Genomic DNA, 23,846 nt, shown 5'->3' on the forward strand with positions numbered 1-23,846 from the left:
GCAAAGGCTTCACAGTAAAGTGGATTACCTCCCACAATGACGTTGCTGGTAACGAGAAAGGTGATGTTCTTGCATACACAGCGCTCCATAATCGTTCCAAAGTGAAGGGACCAAAGAGTAATCAAGTTAAGAAATCTGACATTCGATATCACTTTGGGTCATTTTGGGTTCCACCACATATGCTATACATAACCAAGATATTTGGTCGAGAGGAAGCCTGCCTTCTATATCGAATAAGGACAGGATCTGCTAGTACACAAGCACGGTTATTTGAAATCGGCCGTATCAATCCTCCGAATTGTACGACATGGACATTCAGGACAGGAGACATTCAACGAATGGACAGGAGACATTCAACGCTTTCTCTGGTCGTGCACAAAATTCCAAGATGAAAAGGACGCTCTGCTGCAAAATCTTCAACAAAAGGGCCTTCCACATTCGTGCCTGCAACACCTTGAGTTCCCAGAACGACCAGTTATAGACCGCAAAGAATTTCACCCCTCCTCATCGCATTCTCAAGAGAGACTGGTCTGATGGACATGTGGTGGAACACCAGTTTATTCTATAATATGCGCTCGGGAGGAGCAATTGCTTGCTTGCTAAACCCGCATGTTGCTACAACTCGCCACCACCATTTTAACATCAAAGTAACAGAATAGCCACTGAAATGACCCAATAAAAAATGCCTCAAACAGTGCGAAACGTGATTGCACTCTACAACTTTACGTAAGGAAGTTAGCACTATATGTGCTCCGCGATGGCGCTCGCTGAAAAGGAGGGCCTTGGCAGCGCCACGGTATGTGTGCGTCCTCTTGTTTCGAATTTTCATTATCCGACGAAACGACCAAACAGTTTACAAGGCAACCATTGAAACGCGTTTTTAGTCTGGCGTTTTTTGTTTTACTTGTGGCAGTAAAATTAGATTTGAAGCCGCCGTGGTTGCTTAGTGGCTATGGCGTTGGGCTGCTGAGCACGAGGTTGCGGACCGAATCCCAGCCACTGCGCCCGCATTTCTATGGACGCGAAATGCGAAAACATCCGTGTTCTTTGATTTAGGTGCACGATAAAAACCCCAGTTGGCCTAGATTTGCGCAGTCCCCTACTACGGCGTGCCTCATAATCAGAAAGTGGTTTTGGAACGTGAAACCCCATATTTTAATTTCTTTATTTAAAATTAGATTTGGGAGGGATTACCTCTCCACCATCTCCGAAGAAATAAAGGTAGACAAACAAGATAAAAATGAACGAAAGTACAAGAACATGCTGGCTGATTGATTAAAGTTGGCATTTAAAGAAAAACAAGTTATTCGTAAGTGCTTCCGGACCATCTTTTGTTTTCTCCTTTTTCGTTGCTGCAGGCATTTCCAGCGCGAGCGATTTCATTGTATGAACGTGGCTGACTTGACCGGGAGCTATGCCCATTCTTTCCTGAACTCCTATCCAGCCTTCTTTGTCTGAAAAGAAGAATCGTTGTGCAGTCTGTAGAGAGCCCGCGATTTCATATTTCGTGGGGCGGAAGTGAATAGACCGCGCTGCATACTAAGGCGACATTCGGTTCCACTAGCCTCTAAAGCGTTCCCTTTCTTTGAGAACTTTGCATAGACACATGATAGTTTTCTCATTGCCCACATTTGACGATGTCCCTTTCGATTCCGTGTTTAACGAAATACGAAGGTTCCTCTAACGTTGTCAAAGCGGACTGGACGAGTAAAATTATTGAATACAACGACGTAGCTAAAATGGCGTGTTTTCATTTAAACGAGGGAAAATGTTAAGACTCCAATTTGCCGCCAACATTATTCCCTTTACTCGATGCGCCGTGGTGGCTTAGTCTCTATGACATGCTGCTGCTGAGTGCGAGGTCATGGGCGTGATTCCAGATGTCGACGACTGCATTTTGATGCGTGTGGTATGCGGAAACGCTCGTCTGCTTAGATAAAAGAAAACGTTAAAGAAACACAAGTAATCACAGTAATACGGAGCCTCTCGCCAAGGTGTCTCTGTCAGCCCCGGCGTTGCTTTGGGAAGCTACCGCCTACAATTCAATGAATAAATTCTTTTTATTTCTTGGACTTTCTTGTCGTAGCATATTGTTCAAGATAACATTCCATATGAACAATAGTATTTAGGGCATAGCTGTCTCCTTAGATTTAGGAATCAGTTTCCCCACCAGGGGAATGCATTATTCATAATTGTAAAAGTGTACGTTTAGCAAAGCATTCACAAAAGACCAATATTTCTGATTGTATGATTTCTGCTCTTCCATAATATCTGCATACATTCATTTCAAAAGCGTGATATTATGTAAGTGTAGTTTGTGTGAAAATTCAGCATGGAAAATTTTGAACGCGGCTCTTTAAGCGCACGAAGCGAATCATTTCATAGCTACCATTTTCAGCTTCCATATTTACTGGCACACGTCTGCTCGCGGCGGAGTGCTGCAAAGTGTCAGCAAAAGCGCAACAAGAACAACTAATGAAAGGAGAAACGTGGAAATTCCATTTACCAAGGCCTGGACAAGAAAGTAATAACGAACTTCAGTAATGTTTGTGAGAATTATATGTGTCCTAGTGAGGCGCAGTTTTACAATTTTACTTCGATGAATTGGACGGCTGATATCGCCCGCTAGGCTTTCCGTATTTTTTATGCGAAGCATACTAGCCGCACAACCACGCTGCAAAGTGTAAGCAAAAGCGCAACAAGAACAACTAATGAAAGGAGAACGTGGAAATTCCATTTACCAAGGCCTGGACAAGAAAATAATAACGAACTTGAGTAATGTTTGCGAGAATTATATGTGTCCTAGTGAGGCGCAGTTTTACAATTTTACTTCGATGAATTGGACGGCTGATATCGCCCGCTAGGCTTTCCGTATTTTTTATGCGAAGCATACTAGCCGCACAACCACGCTGCAAAGTGTAAGCAAAAGCGCAACAAGAACAACTAATGAAAGGAGAAACGTGGAAATTCCATTTACCAAGGGCTGGACAAGAAAATAATAACAAACTTGAGTAATGTTTGTGAGAATTATATGTCTCCTAGTGAGGCGCAGTTTTACAATTTTACTTCGATGAATCGGACGGCTGATATCGCCCGCTAGGCTTTCCGTATTTTTTATGCGAAGCATACTAGCCGCACAACCACGCTCTTCCTTGCTGCGCCGCGCGCGGCCGCGTAGCTACCATATGACGTCATAACAGCTGCAAAGCGGACGTTTTTTTAAGCTTCGCCTTCAAGAGTGGAACGCGACAGCGTTCCCGTCGACCCGCCAAGGGGTGTAAGACAATGGGCTACGGCGCAGCGACCACGCGCTCCGCATCGGACGCGGTGAGCGTCGAGCAACGCAGCGTTCGGCGCGACAACGAAATGTGCGCCTGAGCAAGCGACGCACGTCTGAGCCGACGCCTGAGCCGACGCCGACGACACCGGCTTTTCTGCGACACGAGCTCCTTAACGCTGTCGCGTTAAAATAAAGGCTAGTATGCTTCGCATCCTGGGCTTAACCTTAGCTAAGCCACAGCCATTTTTTTTTTTCTACCGTGCCTCAATCTCCTTGTTTTTGATGAGAAGACACGACTACCGATTGTTACCCGTCTCAAACCAACAAAGAGTGCACATGCTGCTACGTCGATAGACGTGTAAATCTTTGCTTCGAGACTTCATATAAGTTGTTCATTTGTAATTACTCATGGGTATGACGTGCAAATGTTTTAGTTACCAGAATATATAAACGAAGGAGCATGCAAACATAACAACTATGAGTTTAACATGAAGATGCGGGAAGGAACTGTGGTAGCTGGGTATCTGTGGTAGCCAGGTATCCACCAGCCACATTGATGAGTACGTCCTGTAGTGGGAACAAAGGAAAAGGAGTAATTTTACGTTATTTACAGTGGCCCCAGATACGGAAGCCTACACTATGTAGGCGCTCATCGAATGTCCGAGTTCACCGTAGGACTCGTTAGCCATCTTACGCACCAAACGCCTCCGCTTTTAATGCAGTCACCTCCCCTGGGAGATTAGACTAGGGAATCTGAGGACTCTATCTAGGCCAAGAACAATCGTCGAATCGGTTGAAATATCCCTCCCATGTTGACTCACCGTTCCGCCGTACTCTGCCACCTATGTCGCACCCTCCACCCCACAAATGAGGCCGCCACGTCACAATCTGAGAAACTCAAGTTGGCGCTGTTTTCAGGGTAGCCTTCGACGTTGGCCCGTTTCGTCAATTAGTTCAGCTTGTCATGGTAACCTTCAGATATAGTGGTCGTCGCGGTCTTTACTGCTTCTACGGGGGACGGCGATTGTTGTCACCTAGAAGTTAGCTCCTTTGTTTGCGCGTCATAGTCTATGTCTGGCCCAGGCGCTGTCTGGATGTGCGAAGATGAAAGGACTCTCTCGTGGGAAACGTCCAAGGAATTCTCGTCGCCGCATTGAAGCGCAACAGAAACAAGATTATAAGACACCAAACTCGACTATACGGTGTTGTACTTGATGTTAGCTGATACGGCTGTAGTTAGAGTAGATATGCAACACAAATTGAAAAGTAATAGTATTTTGCCATATTGCGTATTGCAACATAGACAATAAACATGACAAACGAAGGTGATGACGGCCGATGTGATAATGTAAAGAGGTTAAGTGGCGGACGACGAGTTTGATTGACGCTGGATGAAAGTAGTTGTAGATCTCACTGTGAACTTTCGTCTTTCAATTGATTTAATGAGGTGACTAAGGATAATGAGAGATGCAACAAAAGGGCAGGAAATGTATGCAACACTAAACTGGTTAAAGTATGCGTAATTCCCCTCGCTCTCCCCTTTTCAGGACATCAAGGCACACAATATTTATGCGAGCATCCACAATGCCGGATGCTACCATCCGGCATGTGTAATGCTGCACCATAGGTGCGAGACAGCTCATGCAGACGCGGTAAAGGAGAGGGAGAACAAATGGACGACGGAGCAGCACGACAAATGTTGCAGCAGCCTTACGCGTATTGCCTAATGATTCACAAAATGAGGAACGACACGCTTTGCTGGAGCATGACGGCCCGATGCGATGTCCACGCTGCCGCCACTGCCTTTGATTTCAAATGAAGAGCACATGCACCACTTTCACAGCAACAAGGGTTCCGTTAGCGGTGGTACCTGACCATCGATTGTGCTATAAGTTACCTTGCAAGCAATGCATTAGTCTAGATGCACCGTCTTCAGCTTTGTCTTAGCCGATTGAGAGTTACACAGTACCGAAGAGTCCACTAGGATCGGGAGGCTGTAGGAACCAGGTTAACGCCACTGTGCAACCAGTATTTTTTATTCTTTTTCTTCCCTTTGCACGTACTTCTAAGAATAGCTTTGTCCTGTGCTACAGCAGATATATAGTTTAGGGACATACAACACTTTCAGCAAGTTACAAGGCAAAGGTGCTTTATTTCTCTGTGAATGCATCAAATGGCTCTTTGAGCAAAAAAGACGGCGGCGTCTGTTGCGCTAAATAACGGCACCTAAATTCCCATCGGCTGCGACGCCGCTTCTCAAGCGCACCTCGACGGAGCAAAGTGGGCGAAAGGGAACACCTTCCGCGCAGTGCAATGCCAAGTGTTGTGTGAGGGGAGAGGGCATCGCCGCGACGCCGCGTCATCCGGTCATCCTCGCTCTCGCTCTCGGAAGCCGGTGAATGGTCGGTATCCCTGTCACCCCCAGTGCGCTTAGCTGCTGTGCGCGCCTGCCAGTCTTGGTAGCTGCTGTTGCTTACTCAATCTTTCGTCGCGCAGGACTTTGTTAGCATGTGGCGCTGGCACCGTAGGCTACTGCTGCTTGTTGGCTCGGAGAGCACGTACCTCTATAATACGTTACTCGCAGCACAAGACTCGAGGGACTGCTCAGCGGCATTCAATTGGACGTTAACGCTTTCGCATTCACAACACATACGGGCTCAACTGACCTTGGCTTTTCTCCATCATGTAGTGTTTCTTCCACGCTTTTTAATTTAACGATCAAATAGTTTTGATGGCCTACTGTACTGCTCATCCGTTGTTTTACTCACCTTCGAAGCCATATTGTCCAACCAATTTAAACTTGCGTTTTCCCTCTATTTCTATAAGATAAGTGGTAAGAAAGTATGGGAGCTGTACATCCGCCTAGACACGTGTCAGCCCTGTAAGCGCAGTTCATGTTATAATAGGCTTTCTCAACACTGCGGCGATGTTTTACTGGGAGGTATTACTTTTCTATGCGAGGACAAATTCGGCTCGGATTCTGCTCCTTACTGCCCTATTCCGATACTAGACAGTTTTAGTTACACGTACCCAGAAATTTCACGCACGCAAGCGTGAAAGTTCTACGTACGATACACGCAATGTGCCTGAAACGCTTTTAGCTACACGTACACGACGCATGCTAAAACCGAATGTGTGGACGTATTGCAATAACCTAAAATTGCTCGTGCATGCTTCTCCGCGCCATCTATCGCCACGTGTAAACACTGCTGTAGCCATTGACATCCAAGACAAATTCTAAAGTCAAGCCAGTCAAGTCGGATTGGCGCGCGAAACACGTAAAAGTGTGTTCTTGCGCCGATCGGAGCTTCGCAATGCCTAGAAGTGCTTTATGAAACCATTATCTGCTGTCAGCGTTGTCGTGAAATGAGATTGACGGCCTCCTGAGGACAAGAGCGGAGCGGGAGCTTTTGAAATGTTCGCTGAACGACGTGGAGTACTACTTCAAGCGCAAGAGAGAGTCGGAGCTGTTGCTCTACCGGTCGCATCGTGGACTGCTCGACATCGAGAGTATATGGGCCTTACTGTTGAAGCAGCAGGTTAGGTTTAAAAAAAAAGGATTTTAATGACTGGTTTTGTGCACTTGTGGTACCGGAGACGGTGAAGAGTGCGCAAGACGTGACCTTGCCAGGTCGGGAGGCGTTATGCATCACCTTACGACGCCTTGCTTACCCGAACGGGTGGTGCGATATCCAAGCCATATTTGGCAGGCATTCATCGGTGATGTCGAGTGTGGTATCACAGGTGATTTGCCACATCGCAAGCGAGTTACAGCACCTGCTTAATGACTGCAACAACAACGACTGGCTCTCCCCTTCCGACCCTGGAGAGTTTGCAAGTGTAAGTTAACTGTGTCCTTTTACTTTCGCGGCAGTGCTGGACGAAACCGCGAATAGCTGTTTTTGCTGCCTCTCTCCGCAATGCATATTTTCCTGCTCACTGTACAGTATCCCGCCTCTTCGCTTTTTATTATTATTTATTATGCGAGGACTAAATTGCCAGCGGTAAATGGAAACTGGAAACTCGAAATGTAGAACCAATGCCCCGCAAACTGCCGTTGACATGTGTCGGGATAAATTGTGGAGCAAACAATAACCTCGCGAAGCGGCGGTGTTGCGAGTACAAAAATTGATATGAGGCATCTACACAGCAGTCAACTTTCATGCAGAAGCAACTTCCCCTTCAAAACTTGATTTTGACCCCGAAATCTTGCTGTTCTGTTTTTGGGCTGAATATTTCACCTCGGCAAGTTTCACGTAGAGTAGGCATATCAAATATATCTAACATTGCATGTTGGTGTCTATTTCAAGCTACATACTCTTTCTACAGATTACGGACACATAAGTGTGTTGGGTGATGTCATCTAGGACACATGGCTTTATGTAAGGGAGCTACCTAAAGGAAACTAATAGTCCTATTTTCCATCTTAACTAAAACCTGTGTTTTGAGCTCGTTTCATTTTGTCATCTGGCAGGCCATCCACAACCGTGGAGCAGCGCTGACAAACTGCTGGGCATTCATCGATGGTACGGCACGCCCTATATGCGGGCCCAAAAGGTACCAGCACGACTATTTCTCCGGTCGCAAGCGGATGCATGTGGTGAAGTACCTGTCGGTGATGTGTGCGAATGGCATTGTATGTCAGTCAGCTTGATGGTCCATATCCTGGAACGCGGCATGGTGTAGGTAGGGTGTCTGGTGTCCTATGTGAAAAAAATAACATTTCGCCTCCATACAGATGAGATACAGATGCATAAACATGAACATACTTATTGCACTGTGGAAGAATTTGGACAGTGCTTACTTCCATCACATTATAAATTTACCAACTTCATGACGGCTTAGAAAGCAAAGCACGGACAGAAAAAGCTCTAGTGCTAACCTTACGCCTTTTGTCCTCATTTACACTTCGATTTGTCTAAAATGGTCTTCCACGTACATTTCAAGATACTTTTTGGATGGCTATGTTGAGTCTGCAGAAAATATTTAATGTATGCAACATAAATGTTCAGCTGGTGTGTTAATTTTAACGTATCTGATGTTCATTTTCCCGTTATGTGAGTCAATTGAACTCTTTTTTTTATCGCAGGGATACTCAAATACAGTGGCCTCTATGAAAAACTGGGGAAGGTGATGGGGCCCCATCACTTCGTCATGTACGGTGATTCGGCCTGCCCCTTGAAACCGCTCCTAATGAAGCCTTATGGCGGCTCTTCCTTGACGCCCACATAGCTGGCATTCAAGTACAGCATAAGTCGTGTTCGTCAGTCTGTTGAGTGGGGCTTTGGAAAGGTTGATGCTGAATTCGCCTTCCTAGATTTTAAAAAGAATCAGAAATTGCTTCTCGATCAAGTGTCTCAGGTGTATAAAGCTGCCACTATCCTAACTGCCACACATCTTTTACGAGCATCTCTTCAAGTACTTAATGAGAAGCTCCCTTTTGAGCTGCAGCTTGTGTCAGTTTGTTTCATAAAGAGAATTTGCTGTAGTCAACATGGGGGGCACTAAATTAGAAGTAGACACGAGCCATGAAATACGGGCGGCTTATTAAGATGAACTGGCTAATTTAAAGAAATGTACTTCACCGGTGCCGCGTGTGGGCTCGCTCCTAGCTGGTTGCGACTGAGCAACGTCGTCTTGCACTGCCGGACACGCACTTGTTGGCGGGCTGCTACTGCTTTCCAGCGAAGACGCTTGACTGCTGTTTCTGTGCGAACTTGGGCTTAGCTCAGGCACATCGTCGGCCGTGCTGAACTCCGGCAGTGAATGTTCCTCCGGGCGGTGTCCTCATCACCGCAGCAGTTTAAGGTTTCCGCGAACAGTTGGGTCGCTGTCGCTCCGCCAGCGCCTGAAATCGTAGCAACAAAAAGAGTTATGTACGATGCAAATGTGTTGACAGCAAAGACGCTGAGGAAGGAAAAGCTGATGCCACAAAAATGTGATCGCACTGACTTACATTCTGCACCTGAATCAGCAGGGCTGCCGGGGCCCCTTGCCGCATACACCTCCACTGTGACGTCCCTCGCAAGTGCCACTGAGCTTCTTGCGACAGTGGATGCGCTTAAGCTGCTAGAGCTCACGGGCACCTTCTTGATAAGTCGTATTTTATAACCATTTTCTTTGGCGATGTTCAATAGTTCTTCAAGAAGATGGTCCAGCTCCGAGTATTCTTCCACGGTTCCGGACCTAAGATTTGGCACCAAGAAAAAGAAAAGTTTTACTGGCTGTTCCTGTTTATATCGCGCTGTGCACTAAAGTGAAACGACAAAGTGACTTACCTGTGGAGGCTTCTCCTATCCCTCTGCGACTGTGTCGCGAGCAGTAGGTCCGTGCGGTCGCGCACGGTGTAGCTGCTGAACGACTTTTGTCTCGCATTTGACAGGCGCACTGCAATTTCCGTCCCCCGCACTCTATACCACATGTTGTCCTCGAAAGGGTTGCGCTCCTTTACGTCTCGCAACAAATCCAAGTCGTCGTTTTTGGAAAAACGAAGGCGCGGCGCTATAGCTTGGCGTGTTTGGCTGCCATTTTGCAATGATGCTCTCGCTTGTTCGAGATCTCGCGAGACAACCGCGAGGAGCTCTCTACGTGCGCAAGAAACGCACGCAAACTTTTGAGTCTCACGTACGTCCGTGAGACTCACGCAGACCCGTTGCGTTCTGCGCAGGCGCACTACTCACACGTAAGAGCTCTACGTACGCAAAGCCTTTACGTACGTGAGGCTAAAACTGTCTACTAAGGGTACGCTGTCGCTCTAGTGTCTGATCATGAATGTTTCTGTGCACATAACGCTGTTCAGGGTTTCATAATAGGGACATGTTTTCTTTCCTGATGTGTTTGGATGCCTCCAAAACGGCCTCAAATTTCGGGCTGCTGCCTCAATATACAAAAAGATTGTCCAAAATTTGATTGCAGGAGCATGCAGTCTAGGATCATGGCTACGTTGTCTATCAGGGATTTTCGAAATTCTAGACCCTAATGCGGCTGGCCCTAGAGTTTGAGACTGCGTACCCGTACAACAATATGCAGTTAGAAAACATTGCAATGCCCTCAGACTGCATGCTCGGCCGCTTCCATTTCAATTAAGCGCCCCTCTACACGGAATGAGCACGCAAACCGATTCTTAGGAAAGCTCTGTCCATGTTTGAAATATCCCCTGTGCTGTTCACTCGCAGTTGTGGAAACTGCGGCAACCTAATTTTGGAGTTTTATCGTTAAAGCCATTGCAAGAATTGTAGACCTGCTGGCGGAACCATGCTGCTCCAAAAAGAAATCGGTGCTGTCATTGCCTATTTTGTGCAGGAGAAATATATACCATGACTACAGATTGTTTTATTTACCCTGTGCTGTTAGGATGGGTGAGAATATTGTCACATGATATCAGTCAGTGAATAAGGTTATGCGTGACGTTATTCTGGAAGCTTGAAGGGACAAGTGATTCAAACAATTTGATAGAAAAAGCCGTTCTATTCTGACGCTGCGCGCGAAAGCAATAGACCGATGGCGAAAGGATGGAATATCTTGTAGTTCTTGCTTAGTTTCATGAGCAGTAGTACTATTTGCAGTTTTAAGAACTTGAAACTGTGTTTCTTAGTGCAGCACAATCTATAGTATGCATGCCAAAAATTTGTACTTTTGCAATGGAGCTTGTTTCTACAAACTGCTTTATGCAGATATTTTTCGCATATTCGAATGCAAAGTACAAATACTACGTCTTTTAGTGTGTCTGGAAAAAATCATACTCATTGTCTTTGAAGTGCCAAAACTGCTAATGATATTTTTTACCTGTGCTACTGTGGAAACAAAAGTGAAACTTTTCTTTGCGTGGGCGCATCGGTGTGAATCAGTTCCACGCGTGCAACCTATATGTTTAAGCATTTTTCTCGTTATATAACTAAACCAGTGCAAATAACTTATACGATGATGAGCAAAACAAGAACGAGGTAAAAGTTGGAGCAGACGTTTGGACAAGTGGACTTGTCTTTTTCAAGGTGGCGTATGCTTTCTTCGGCGTAGTATATATTGGTACGGTTCTTCTAAAGGGGAGATGGGGTAAGGTGGGTGGGTGAGGCAATGACGGAGGACGTGTTAGTGGCAAAGCTGTAGAATTGAAAAGTGGGCTATTAAACGTCGGTGGAGGAATGTGAGGCAGCACCATGGTGTCAGCCGCTTGACGTGTCATTTAAGGTTACATTTTTCGTTGAAGGGGTCTGGATAATGGCGATTGGTAAAACAGTACTGCCTGTAAAACAAAGGAGACGTTCAATTATTCAATGTAAATTTTTGGACTTCTTTAGTCACATTCGCGGAACAAGTCAGCATCACATTTATTGATGGAAGTTAGCCGTAAATTTAATTTTAATATTTTTATCATCTGCCCATAAACTCTTTCATAACAGCCAGCATGAGGAGATTCCGCAACAAAATAATTATGCCTATCGTGTAAAGGGCAGCGCATTTTTTAGACTATGGTGGTGGTTACGAATCAATCGACGTTAGATCACGAGAACACGGTGATTGTTTATGGATGTATTATTCCAGTATGTGCGTATTCTTTGATTTAAGTACTATGTGACAGCCTTATGACGTGCATGTCTTACAAGCAGGATCTATATAGCCTATGTCTATTTTTAAAATACCAATGCTGTTAGTACCCGATTAAGTGCTCCGTGTGGACTCGATACATTCATACACGTGTACCTAACTTCCTAGGGGCTACATGCATTTCCGTGATTCGTCAGTAACACGAGAAAAATGTAGGTAACTCAACTAAAACTTTAATGCCTTCAACATGTTTGCAATATTAAGCAAGTAATAAAAAACTGACCGCATGATTTCGCATTGCTTGGGTTGTAACACTATATTATATCAATTGCTGCACTAACACGCTCACGCTGATACCTGGAAGTAAGAGACAAGTCATTTCAAACAGTAATATATATATATATATATATATATATATAGCGAACTTAATGACATCACTACACACAAAGAAACAAACGCTTTCAACATTATATGAAACACTACCATATTAAACTACAGCTTCAAGAAATAAACGTAATGCCCAGTTAAGTGGCGCCTGTCAATTTTCCCAATGAGTTAAAAATTATAACGCAAGAAAAAAAGGCTGGGGGCGAATATACCGCCACCGAGTGAAATCACATATGCGATGCTTCAGCTTAAATGTAGAATCGTAGCGATCTAAATTCCAGAACAACAATTGGAGACAAAGCCGGAGAGAAACTGTGTTTTGTAAGAAGGCGATAATTACAGTGTACAACCGCTGTACAGCAACATTTCTTTCAGGAACGGGCTGCGAATCTGCAGAAACAATGAACGGTCGCTCCTAAAGCATGCAAGAGTGTTTGTCTTTGCGAAACAGCTAGGTTACGCTTAAGTGAGGTGGCTAATTTATAGTATATTCTCGGGACGTACGCTGGTTAGCCTCTGATTAACCGGAGGTACAAACCCCAATGACATAGTCTCTCCATATCTCTTTTGTTGATTGCAGATGTATAATTATGGCCGGGATTGCCGCTCCGATTATGATTGGATCGACATTTTCGCCTGCCAGTTTCCTCTTGAAATATAATTTTCAGAGCACCGTTGCTGATTTTCTTAACTCTCAGGATTCTTACAGGCATTTCTCTTTCTTTACTGCTACCACTATGTCAATATCTGAGAAGTAAAGTTCTTAAGAGCTTTTAATTGTTTTTAATTTGCGCACAATCTCGATTTATATAAAGTTTGCCTCTGGAGAGTCCAGTTGCGCGCTTTGACGTCTACTATGACATTATCTCGAATACGCACTCATACCAAGGCGACGTCATAGAGTACAAGACCAAGCAATTTTACTGTTCTCTGTAGCAAAAACAGCTAAGGAGTGTTTTCATTTATTTCAAGCCGCGCTTACTCATTGCATAAGGCAGTTCTAATTAATATTCGTTAAAGTATAGAGCGTCAGAACGTTCGTAAAATCGACTTGTTGTTTAAAGTTGAACACTATACAAATCATCGGCAGGGCAAGGCTCGTGGTACAGAGATCACATTTCAATGTCTAACTATGTCGCAGAGAAGCAAATTCACATGCGGCTAAGTTATTAAGAAGAGATAAGGCTGAATAAAGCTAATCGTAATACCTAATAGAATAACCTAAAGTAATAACGTCTTGTAATATTGGGCTGGCGCATAGCCAGTGTTAGGCTAACTATAATGATTGGTCAGCGACTGTTTTTACAAACCGCTGTAGCATATGAACTACCTTCTGAATACAGATGATTGTCATTAGCCTGCTTGCTGGTTTCTGTAGCAGAAGCATAATCCACTGACACACTAATCCTATAAGCAACGGTACTCGCTTTCTGCCAAACAGATGATTGTACAACTTGCTCCGCGTTTCTTCTTCAGCACTTGTTAAGAATCGAACTAGCACAATATAGAACTGCATGAGCGTGCTGAGCTGAGTTTGTTTCTGCATGTTGAAGGAGATTGAATAACGCAAAACTCGGGTCGAAATGTAGACTACACCAAGGCAACTGTGTCTGTCGCCTTCACTTCGTCCAGCTTCTTCACGAATGTAGAATAATAGATGACTACACGTGCAGGGATAGCACTCGTGTCCTGATTCGTGTTTCAAAGGCTTTCAATGGGAACACATGGTATTGAACTGTGTTCCGCATGCTGTCTTTCAGGGTTCATCTTTCCCACGTTGAAAAACAGAAGGCAAATGAACGAAGCCTCGTTTCGTAGCTCACTTAACGACCCCAGTAGCCTTGTCCTCACGCACACTGCTAATTAAGATTTATGTATGACATAGCCATGACATGAGGAAGCTTATGTCGTGGCGGTAGTACTAAATTTTATCAATCTCCTGTCTACAATTTGTCGCCTGTAATTTGTGCGCATCAGTTTGGGGTAGTGTTAACCAGGGCTGCATGAACAGAGCTCTCCCGAGCCCTGGCACGCTCTTGTGAGATCGGTCATGCCAGGAACGGGCTACTTTACTGGCCTATCAAGTATTGCATTACTTTGTTCGTAACATTTGTGCCTTCTATAGCAACAGAAGGTCCACTGCGAAGTTTGAAGCCACCCTGCTAAGGTGCCCGAGGCAGTAGTCACGCCTGATTTCTGTACGACTGAACTGCAATTTATTCGGTCTTTATATTCTCCCGCCTCTTATAAGGATCTCACTGACCAGCCTACCCGAAACCTCCGGCACTTCCAGTGGCATCAACAAAGGTGGCGGGTGGCACATGCAGTGAGGTGCAGCCACAAGCCATTAGTTCACGCGACCCGTCTTGCCGTGTACCACACTTTATTTTCAGTGTAAAGGAACAGCCCCGCATAAAGACGCAACATTAAGAAGATAAAGCGTAGAAAAATATCAAGCAGTCACACCCCACAAAGTCGTATACTTGTGCAGGCACTGTAGAGGTGAACGAGAAATTGTGTGCTCTTCTGTAGGGAAGCACGAAATAAAACGCAAAGAGATAAATGAAACCTAATTTAATATGACTTGCAAAATGAATGTCGAATTAACATTGGCTTTGGCCAATGTGTATGATAATAGCCGCTTAAATTTGTTTCACGGTCTTAATTATGCACAATTTGCAAGTTCTGAGCCAAACATTCTTACACCTTTCTGGCGCCCCTGCAAATGCTAGATTCGCTGGGATTCCACCAGCGGAATGTAGCCTTTTTAAACTAAAGCCAGCTTGTTCAATTTGTGGAAGCTGCGAAAGAGAACAACACCCTCAGCCGTAAATTTCTAAATAATGTTTCAAACTAATAAAGTGATAATGTCGAACATCCGTAGGCTGATCTGCGCCTACTCTAACGCTTTATTCCATTTAATATGTCTGAGATGTGTGTGCACATAGTCAGAGTAGCCAAGTCTTAGTTTCAAAATAGTAGCCAATGTTGCCTAAATTCTTCCTAAGTTGATATGCTTTCACATCTTCCCATTCATTTGCTGCACTTTTCTAAGCAGAGTTTCTTAAACTGACTTTATTGCAAGTTTCAGTTATGGTTCATGGTGCTCTTATTAATTCGCGATATTTTTTCATCGGGAAACCGTAGCGCCGTTTCTCCAACTGCAATACCAAGCATAAAACGAGTACCATATTATTATATATCAGCGTTTAGACAAGCGAGCGAAGACGAGTTGTGCGCAGTGGCACGATCAAGAAATCTTAGCTCGTGACCACGCAGCCTGCCTTACAGCATTCTAAAATGCAATGAAAGGCACATTACAATACTTTTCCAACTCAGTTCTTAGCTAAGGCGTCCGCAAAAGTGGTCCCTAGGGGCAAAAGCGAAAGTGCATCGAGCTCCACTAATACAGCGTCAAAGCTCCAGCTATAAGCTTATTAAAAAGCAAGTGCTTAAATTTAAGTCATGTGAATGCCTGATTTGTGACAATAGTATGTCGAAAAGTGCATTAGACGACTAGAAAGAATCAATACTAAGTGTTCTCATAATAAAGTGCAGGTTTAAAATATATACTTTAGGAAGGGCAGGGTATCCTTTGCCTGCTTGCCTGAGTGAGTAAAATAGCCGAAGTAAGTGTCTGTTCAGAGTGCCAGGGTTAGACTTGCAGAGCTGCCGCTTGCAATGCCTGCAGCGCAGTATCTATTCGGATGTCACCTCATTTTATAGTCTATCCCTCAGTGAAAGTGTCATGAAACTTCTATAGCTTTCATTTCGTCGCTTTCAAAAGTTATTGGATTCAATATTTAGCTCCTTTTCATAGTGCAAGGAGAGCACTTTTGTTTATTGTCAGCGATGTGATGTTCTCGCTGTCTAAGGTGTAATCATCGCAGCAATCATCCTAGAATGTACAGTCAGCCTAGGATTGCATTTTAAATGCGTAGCAATGCTCGCACCCAGAAACCACGAAAATAGGCAGCAGAGCGCAAGAAAAAGAACAACTGCTTGTGTTGGTTTTTCTCTTAACTCTTAACTCTTAGCTTGCGTTTTCTGCACTTTCTTTTTCACGTAGCACTGCTCTTTTAACGCTTATCTTCTTTCTTAGTTTGGTTCGATGGTCAAAGATTCGTTCATGCAAAGAAACGGGAGCATTCAGGCCCAAAGGCACTCACAGTGAACGCCAAAGGTTGAGGACACCAACCTGCCCAGCCGTTTTTGAGGGAACATCACTCACCGGTGCCCGTATCGATCCTTGGAGGAAAATTGCGAAGAGCAGAACGCGTGCGTTCTCAGTTCGCCAGCACGCTAAGCACAATGGTCTTTCTTTTTCGTTTGTCTGCTTGCTCCTTTTCATGGTCTCTGGCACCGACGGAATTCCGTTAGGGAAAGAATACCCTTGAACGAACCCGACGACAGCGTCGCTCCTAGGGAGTATGTCGCCATCCATTTCTTCCTTTCGTACGGATCTATCTCACAGCGAACCGAGGAGGCTTAGCAGAGCGCTTGCAAACGCGCCGGTGGTGCGACAAAGCCTGTGCTCAATAGCGTCACGTGTGCGAGTCAAAATGCGGATCCGCGGAACCACATTTCACATGCGCGTTGCGCCCTACTTCACTGCGATTTCAAAGATTCCTGGGTATTGTTTGTTCTGAGCACCTTAATGCGTTGATAGGTGATATGTACACACAAATGAAAAAAAAAGGCGGAGGAAAGCTTGCTAATTCCCTATCGAATATAATCCTTCCAGCCTTCAGCAGAGTACAGTACGTTGCTTTACTCTCACGAAGGCTGGTCCACCAGCCGAAAATGTTATGTAAACACGTCTTATTTCCAAAAGGTTCGTCGTGCTGAGCTTTGAAGAAACTATATATATATATATATATATATATATGCGTGCGTGCGTGTGTGTGTGTGTGTGTGTGTGTGTGTGTGTGTGTGTGTGTGTGTGTGTGTGTGTGTGTACGGTAATGTGATATTTACTGCACCCTGAATGCTTATAATGCTTTAATGCGCTCTTCTATGACTTCTTTTTCCTATTTTGTCTAATTTCTTTCTCTTCCACTCTTCTTTCTCTCCTCTTCAAACGCGTTACCGGGATGTCTCCTTTAAGAGATCATTGCGAACCTGCTATTCTTTCTCCATTTGTGATATTTGTATTAACATGAATAATAATAATAATAATAATAATAATAATAATAATAATAATAATAATAATAATAATAAATAAGGCGAAGCATAGAGTGCGATAGCAAATTAGTAGACAACTATACAGAGTAAGGGCAGTGGTCTTATCGGCTGTCTGAACTCGTAAACATTCGCTGACTTACTAAATTAAGAAGCACGGTGTCACGCACGCACAAGCAAACATGACCGCATCTCACTGGATGACCGCGCACACTCGCTGCCAAAACGCTGGCGTGAGGAAGAGTGCATTGAGCAGATTGACCTTCTGGTTGCTTCTCACTTAAACGCGCACTAAGCTGCGAGAACACTGCGCTGACATATTTATCAGCACTCAGGGCACTCAGCCGACATTGCAGATCCCCTTTAAGATAGGGCACGCGCGGCCGTGCCATACGCACCAGCCATCGGGAGTAGAATTCCCCAACCTCCCTCCCTTCTTCCCGTGCATTGCGCGCGACGGAAGACGGCGCGCTTCCTTACCGCTTTCCTCCTTTGCACGCGCTTGATTGAGCCGCGTTTGTCGGCTTAAGGTCGCGCGCTTTCACTCTCACATGTAGCATACGTCACTATCACCCTTGGACTTTATACGGAACATTACGGGGACGGCAGAAATGTGCCGGAAGTGCCCATGTAGTTATCATAATAATAATAATAATAATAATAATAATAATAATAATAATAATAATAATAATAATAATAATAATAATAATAATAATAATATCTGGGCATTCAAAGTGCACTTTGGTACTTGTGCTCTCGGAAAAGATTAACAGGCGTAATATTGACACACTACCTATTATTATCGTTGATATGTCTAGCTGATATAAATATTGACGCAGTTCCGTTCCTTAATGTGTATCTGGGGTATCGTTACCATTTCCTTGTATTTATCGCGTCATTTTTGAAACTGGTGCACAAAATGAAAATTCTGCTTTAGTAGTAGTTGTAGCAAACTTTATTTTGTTCGAGATGGGGTTTCGGGAGGAGAAGCATTGGAGGGCCCGTTCTCAGACGGCGGGCAGGCCTTGCGCTTTGGCGGCGTCTTCGGCCATATGGACGAACCGGGGTTGGAGATGCGGGTCTGAGTTGAGCAGTGCAGATAGCAAGATTTTACAAAGGGATGTGAAGTAAAACAGTGTACAGACCCAAGCACTACACATTAGACAATGAGTTGCATATTTACATAGAAAATTGCAATCATTAACCTACAATAAATTGCGACGCCTTTTGCACCTTTTTCTAAACCTGGTGCTAATTAGTTTGCAGTTGATTGGAAAACCCACATGCAAGGTAACCTTGTGCAGCCCTACCACTATTTTCTCTCTGGACGCCAATTAGTTTGTAGTGATTGTTGGAGCTTATCCTACGTAATGAAATCGTCGCGTATAATCCCGTTAAACTGCTCATCGTCGCTGAAGATTGACGCCAGTACCCGCATCAAAGCTTGCCTAGTTTGTCAAACACATCAAGCATCAAAGGAATACGGAACATGTTTTCGCCGTGTTTGCGCAACATCTAGACTCATTCATCCGAGGACCGTGTGTTTATTTGAGCGATTCCTCCAGCGTTCGTTGCTACGCATGTGGTTGTCATGACGATCTGCTCGAGGGTGGCTACACTGAAGGAAGCTTAGCACTTTGACTCACTAAGCGGGATAAATTTCGTTTTCAGCTGTATCTTCCCCATACAGTGACGGAGGTATAATGGTACTTAATGAGATGAATGAGGCCGCTGTACGGGCGCTCGAATGACGCGGACAGGTTTGTGTTTGTGCAATGAAATTTTTGCAGAAATCATCGACGATGATTGTCAGTTTAAGCGCATAGCAGAGCCCCGCTAAAACTGCTTGCTTTAATAAAGCTATGATGAGCTTGAAGGCGTATATTTGTTACACTAAAAGTTTTCAGGGAGCATTTCTTGTTTTATTGCGTGGTTCCATACAAAACACGAACCATATTCACAAAAACTCTTGAAATGTTCATAATTCCAGTCAGTTTCGGTCGTCGTCGTCGTCATCATCATCATCATCATCATCATCATCATCATCATCATCATCATCATCATCATCATCATCATCATCATCATCATCATCATCAGCCTGGTTACGCCCACTGCAGGGCAAAGGCCTCTCCCATACTTCTCCAACTACCCCGGTCATGTACTAATTGTGGCCATGTTGTCCCTGCTAACTTCTTAATCTCATCCGCCCACCTAACTTTCTGCCGCCCTCTGCTACGCTTCCCTTCCCTTGGAATCCATTCCGTAACTATCAGTGACCATCGGTTTATCTTCCCTCCTCATTACGTGTCCTGGCCATGCCCATTTCTTTTTCTTGATTTCAACTAAGATATCATTAACTCGCGTTTGTTCCCTTACCCAATCTGCTCTTTTCCTATCCCTTAACGTTACACCTATCATTATTCTTTTCATAGCTCGTTGCGTCGTCCTCAATTTAAGTAGAACCCTTTTCGCAAGCCTCCAGGTTTCTGCCCCGTACGTGAGTACTGGTAAGACACAGCTGTTATACACTTTTCTCTTGAGGGATAATGGCAACCTGCTGTTCATGATCTGAGAATGCCTGCCAAACGCACCCCAGCCCATTCTTATTCTTCTGATTATTTCAGTCTCATGATCCGGATCCGCAGTCACTAGCTGTCCTAAGTAGATGTATTCCGTTAGCACTTCCAATGCCTTACTACCTGTCGTAAACTGCTGTTCTCTTTCGAGACTGTTAAACATTACTTTAGTTTTCTGCTGATTAATTGCAAGGCAAATTGTACTTAAATAAAGTCAGCAGCACACGAAAGACTTTATTGATGGTTTTCGCCTGAAGCGATTAGTGAGGATTTTGTCCACGGTGCATTATCGTCGACGAAGACCTTACGAGGAAGAGGCCGAAGCCCTGAGCTAGCCTTAGTGGCTTGCCGCGAAGCTTGAGTAAAATCCTTCCAAAGCAATTTACCGCTTGAGTTCACTTGCACTAAGCTACACTGTATCAAGGTTTTTAAGCTATGCAAAGACACCCGACTTCCCCTCTCTTTGGTGCTCAGATACCTGCAAAGGTTTCTGAAAATTTGCATATTTGCTGCGTGCAATTGGAGGAGGTACGGGAAAACGCTTTTTGCGCAAATGCTTGGATGCCTCCGATGCAATATTGAGTACATATTGTAATGCATAAACTATCTGGAGGAGTGGGGTGCTATCCTCCACTCTTTCTCTTCCACCCCTCATCTCTTCAGGAAATTTATATACGAGGCTTTTTTGGGACATACCTGTGCTGTCTTAATTTTGGGTTGGAATTCCGGAGGCATTTCGTTCGTACATGGTACACTCCGAAGAAATCCACCCTTCTCTAAGCGTGCGTTTGCAGTTTTTTACACGCTTAATCTAAGCGTGATATCTAATATTTCTCCACGCTTACCGATCACGCTTGCTAAGAGTGATCAGCAGGCCCCTCTTCACACTATCACGCGTGATAAGGGCCCCTGTTCCCACGGTTATTATGGCGTGACGAATGTCTACACTTAGAGAGGCTGCCCGAGGGGGCAAGGGGGGCAAGTAAGGAGCTTGCCCCAGTTCTCCTCACCCCTTCTCTGTATGCGTTGAAGCTACGAAGACGCACCGGCCCTTGTCGGTTTGGGCACTTGAGCCGCTTCTCTGAAGCGAGATTTGCTCGCCAAGCCCTTCGCAGTCCTCTTTAACTTCTGCTTCGCCGGCGCAGACTGTGACGGACCAAGACGCTATCACAGTAGCAGCATGCCGGCGAAGTGGAGGCTGAGTGTACTGCAGTGAGATTGCGCAAGACGCTCCCGCCGCTGACACTGAAACTAATCCACTAAGAAGGGGCTTTGCTAAGCCCTGGCATATTTCAACGACGCCAAAGAATGTAAAACGTAAACAAGCCGTATCTCCATGCACCGTGCTTTGCGGCACCCGCGTTCGAAGATAACAAGCTTTGTGCAGGAAAGGGATGTCAAGACAGAATTTGCCGCATTTGAATCATCAATCTATTGCACTCTTTCTCCAATTGTTGGCCCAAAATACCTAATCAATTCTTTTTCACCGGCCACATTCCCTAAACAAGGCAAATTTTCTATGCAGCGAAAAGAATTTGACACACTTATTTCTTCCTGGGTTAAATCCTTTATTCATAATATTGTTTCCCAGAAAATGTGATACAATGAAACATTGATGTTTAAAAACAAAACTTACAGAGTTAAAGCATTTCGAGATCGCTGAGAAAGCGTAAGCATCTATATGAGCTTGATTTAAATGAGCAACGCAGTGAACAAATCCTTTACTCTTCTTTGCGCCCATGATATTTATTTGCTTGTTCTTGGCTTTATAGTTGTTTTCACAAAAACTGGCCTTACACTGCCAGATATGTTATATATTATATACAATAATGGCATAGGCATATCACTAGTGCCGTTTCTAGGGACGTGTCATCATTCATCTCAATAATTTCCTCCTCACAGTCACATATGAGGAGCCTTGATTGCCCCCTGACAATGCAAGGTCTTATAAAGTCACTTCGCGCTATCTGAAAAAAAAAGAAAATATTTTTAATATCAAAAGTATGATACCTTAGAGGTGAAAACTTGTTCCTTTTAGACAAAATGTGGTAACGAAGAGCGCTTACTTCTTTACTGCTTCAACACTGATGGCACTACTTCTGAAATTTCTCCTATATAGTGCTCTTGAAATGTTGCAGTTTGGAAGTGTTTAGAAGTAGGCGATATGGAAAAGAGAGTCAACTCACCGCAGTAATGAGGGCATGTATTGCAAGCATGGGTCCCAGCCACGCTTCTGAAGTGACGTATGAAGGCTGAGAAAATTTCAGTACTTTTGATATGATCAGAAGGAACTTCATCAATTTTTGTTCATTTTCATTAATCCTATCTCGAAACCTTAGTTCGCTTTCAAATGTAACATGAAAAACAAGGGAACAAAGTGCAAAACGTATTTCAGTGAGAGACATAGCTGTAATTTATTTTATTTCATCATGCTCTCCATAAACGTAAAGTTGAAAATTTTGAGCACAACTGCCAACGCATTCGATGAAACTTTTTAATACCTAGTCAAAAATTAGTTAGAAAACTGTAGTTACGCCTGATTCTCAACCTAATAGAAATGGAAATTTTGACAGGAATAACGTTCAACGTGAACTTATCAAATGTGAACTCTCACATCGGGCATAGATGGATTTGCAGCTGAAAATGAAGAACTACAAGGGGCAGAGTATATTCATGTTCATTGAACATAGTCACACTTCCTCCCTTTAAAGCCCAAAAGATAAAATATGCGGAGCTACGCTAGATATATATTCTAATTCAGAGTGCAATTTAGTTTGCAAATAAAGTAGCACATGTAGTTTAAACCTCGCATGCGACGCTTCTTAGATGCACGTTACTGTCAGTCGACAAATAGCTGACAAAATTATGAATTTTTACTTCATAGACAGCGATTTGCTATGAGCTGGATACGCGACAACTACATGGCGTACATGGCATACTACACTGATGCGCCACCATCACAGATCTAAAACATTGAGAAGAAGTGGCAACTCCCAGCTCACCACCCTTGCCCGAGGCGAAATGGCAGCGGGCAGAGAGAGAACGGTGAGCTGGCGAATATAACATAAAAACAAAATAAATTCTGGGAATTTGGTACTTCAGCATAATAGACTGAACAATTCAGAGGAATTGACCAGTCCAGCGTTCAAACTTGTTCAAAAAGCATGAGGCTGACCCCTCCCTATTTAGATCAAAGCTGCTGCTCCCGTAAAAGGTTCTCGCTTTCCAATAAATGCACCACTACGTCATGTTTTGCACAACACATCATACAAGCACATACCGGAAATCATATCAGAAGTAGGCAGTTAGCAACCATTTAATAAAAGCGAATCACAACTAATGGTCTTACCTATATATTTCAGTCATCCATGAATGGCAGGTGAAGCACCTCAACATATCCATTTTCCATATAGAAATGCTGCCATGGAGCCGTCAGGCTGCGATGTATTCTTTCTCGTAAACTCTCATAAACTCGGCACACTGCGTAACGTATGCATGCACCACCTGCGTTGTACACCCTGAATGTTTGTAGAAGTAAACATGGCGATGCACACCAAGTCTTACAGCTAGACCGGAGGCTCTGTACTGCAATGAACGAACGTAGATCATGGCAGTTCGTCGGAAAGATTAACACCAAAAATGGCCGAGCGTAGCCTTCAAAACACCACGGTCTCCTTCAACCTCCCCAAAGGAAAGTTTCGTATTCCCCGCAGGGCAGTGAGAAGGCGCAGAGCGTTGTTCTCGCACGCTCGGCGCAGATGGTGTGATGCATCATGGATCCCCTATTCAGATTTGCGAGATTAAAAGCTCCCGCGGGAGCGCTCCGAAGGAGGTTAAGCATGTGATTTGCGTTTCTCACACGTGCGCGGCTTGCTCAC

General features: G+C 44.3%; 1 pseudogene; it reads left to right on the forward strand.

Moving 5' to 3' along the window:
* Positions 1–757: 757 nt before the first annotated feature.
* LOC142582158 (uncharacterized) lies at positions 758–8,512 on the forward strand (annotated as a pseudogene).
* Positions 8,513–23,846: the final 15,334 nt, after the last annotated feature.

This window comes from Dermacentor variabilis, chromosome 5 (assembly GCF_050947875.1).
Source record: "Dermacentor variabilis isolate Ectoservices chromosome 5, ASM5094787v1, whole genome shotgun sequence".
Lineage (NCBI taxonomy): Eukaryota > Metazoa > Arthropoda > Arachnida > Ixodida > Ixodidae > Dermacentor > Dermacentor variabilis.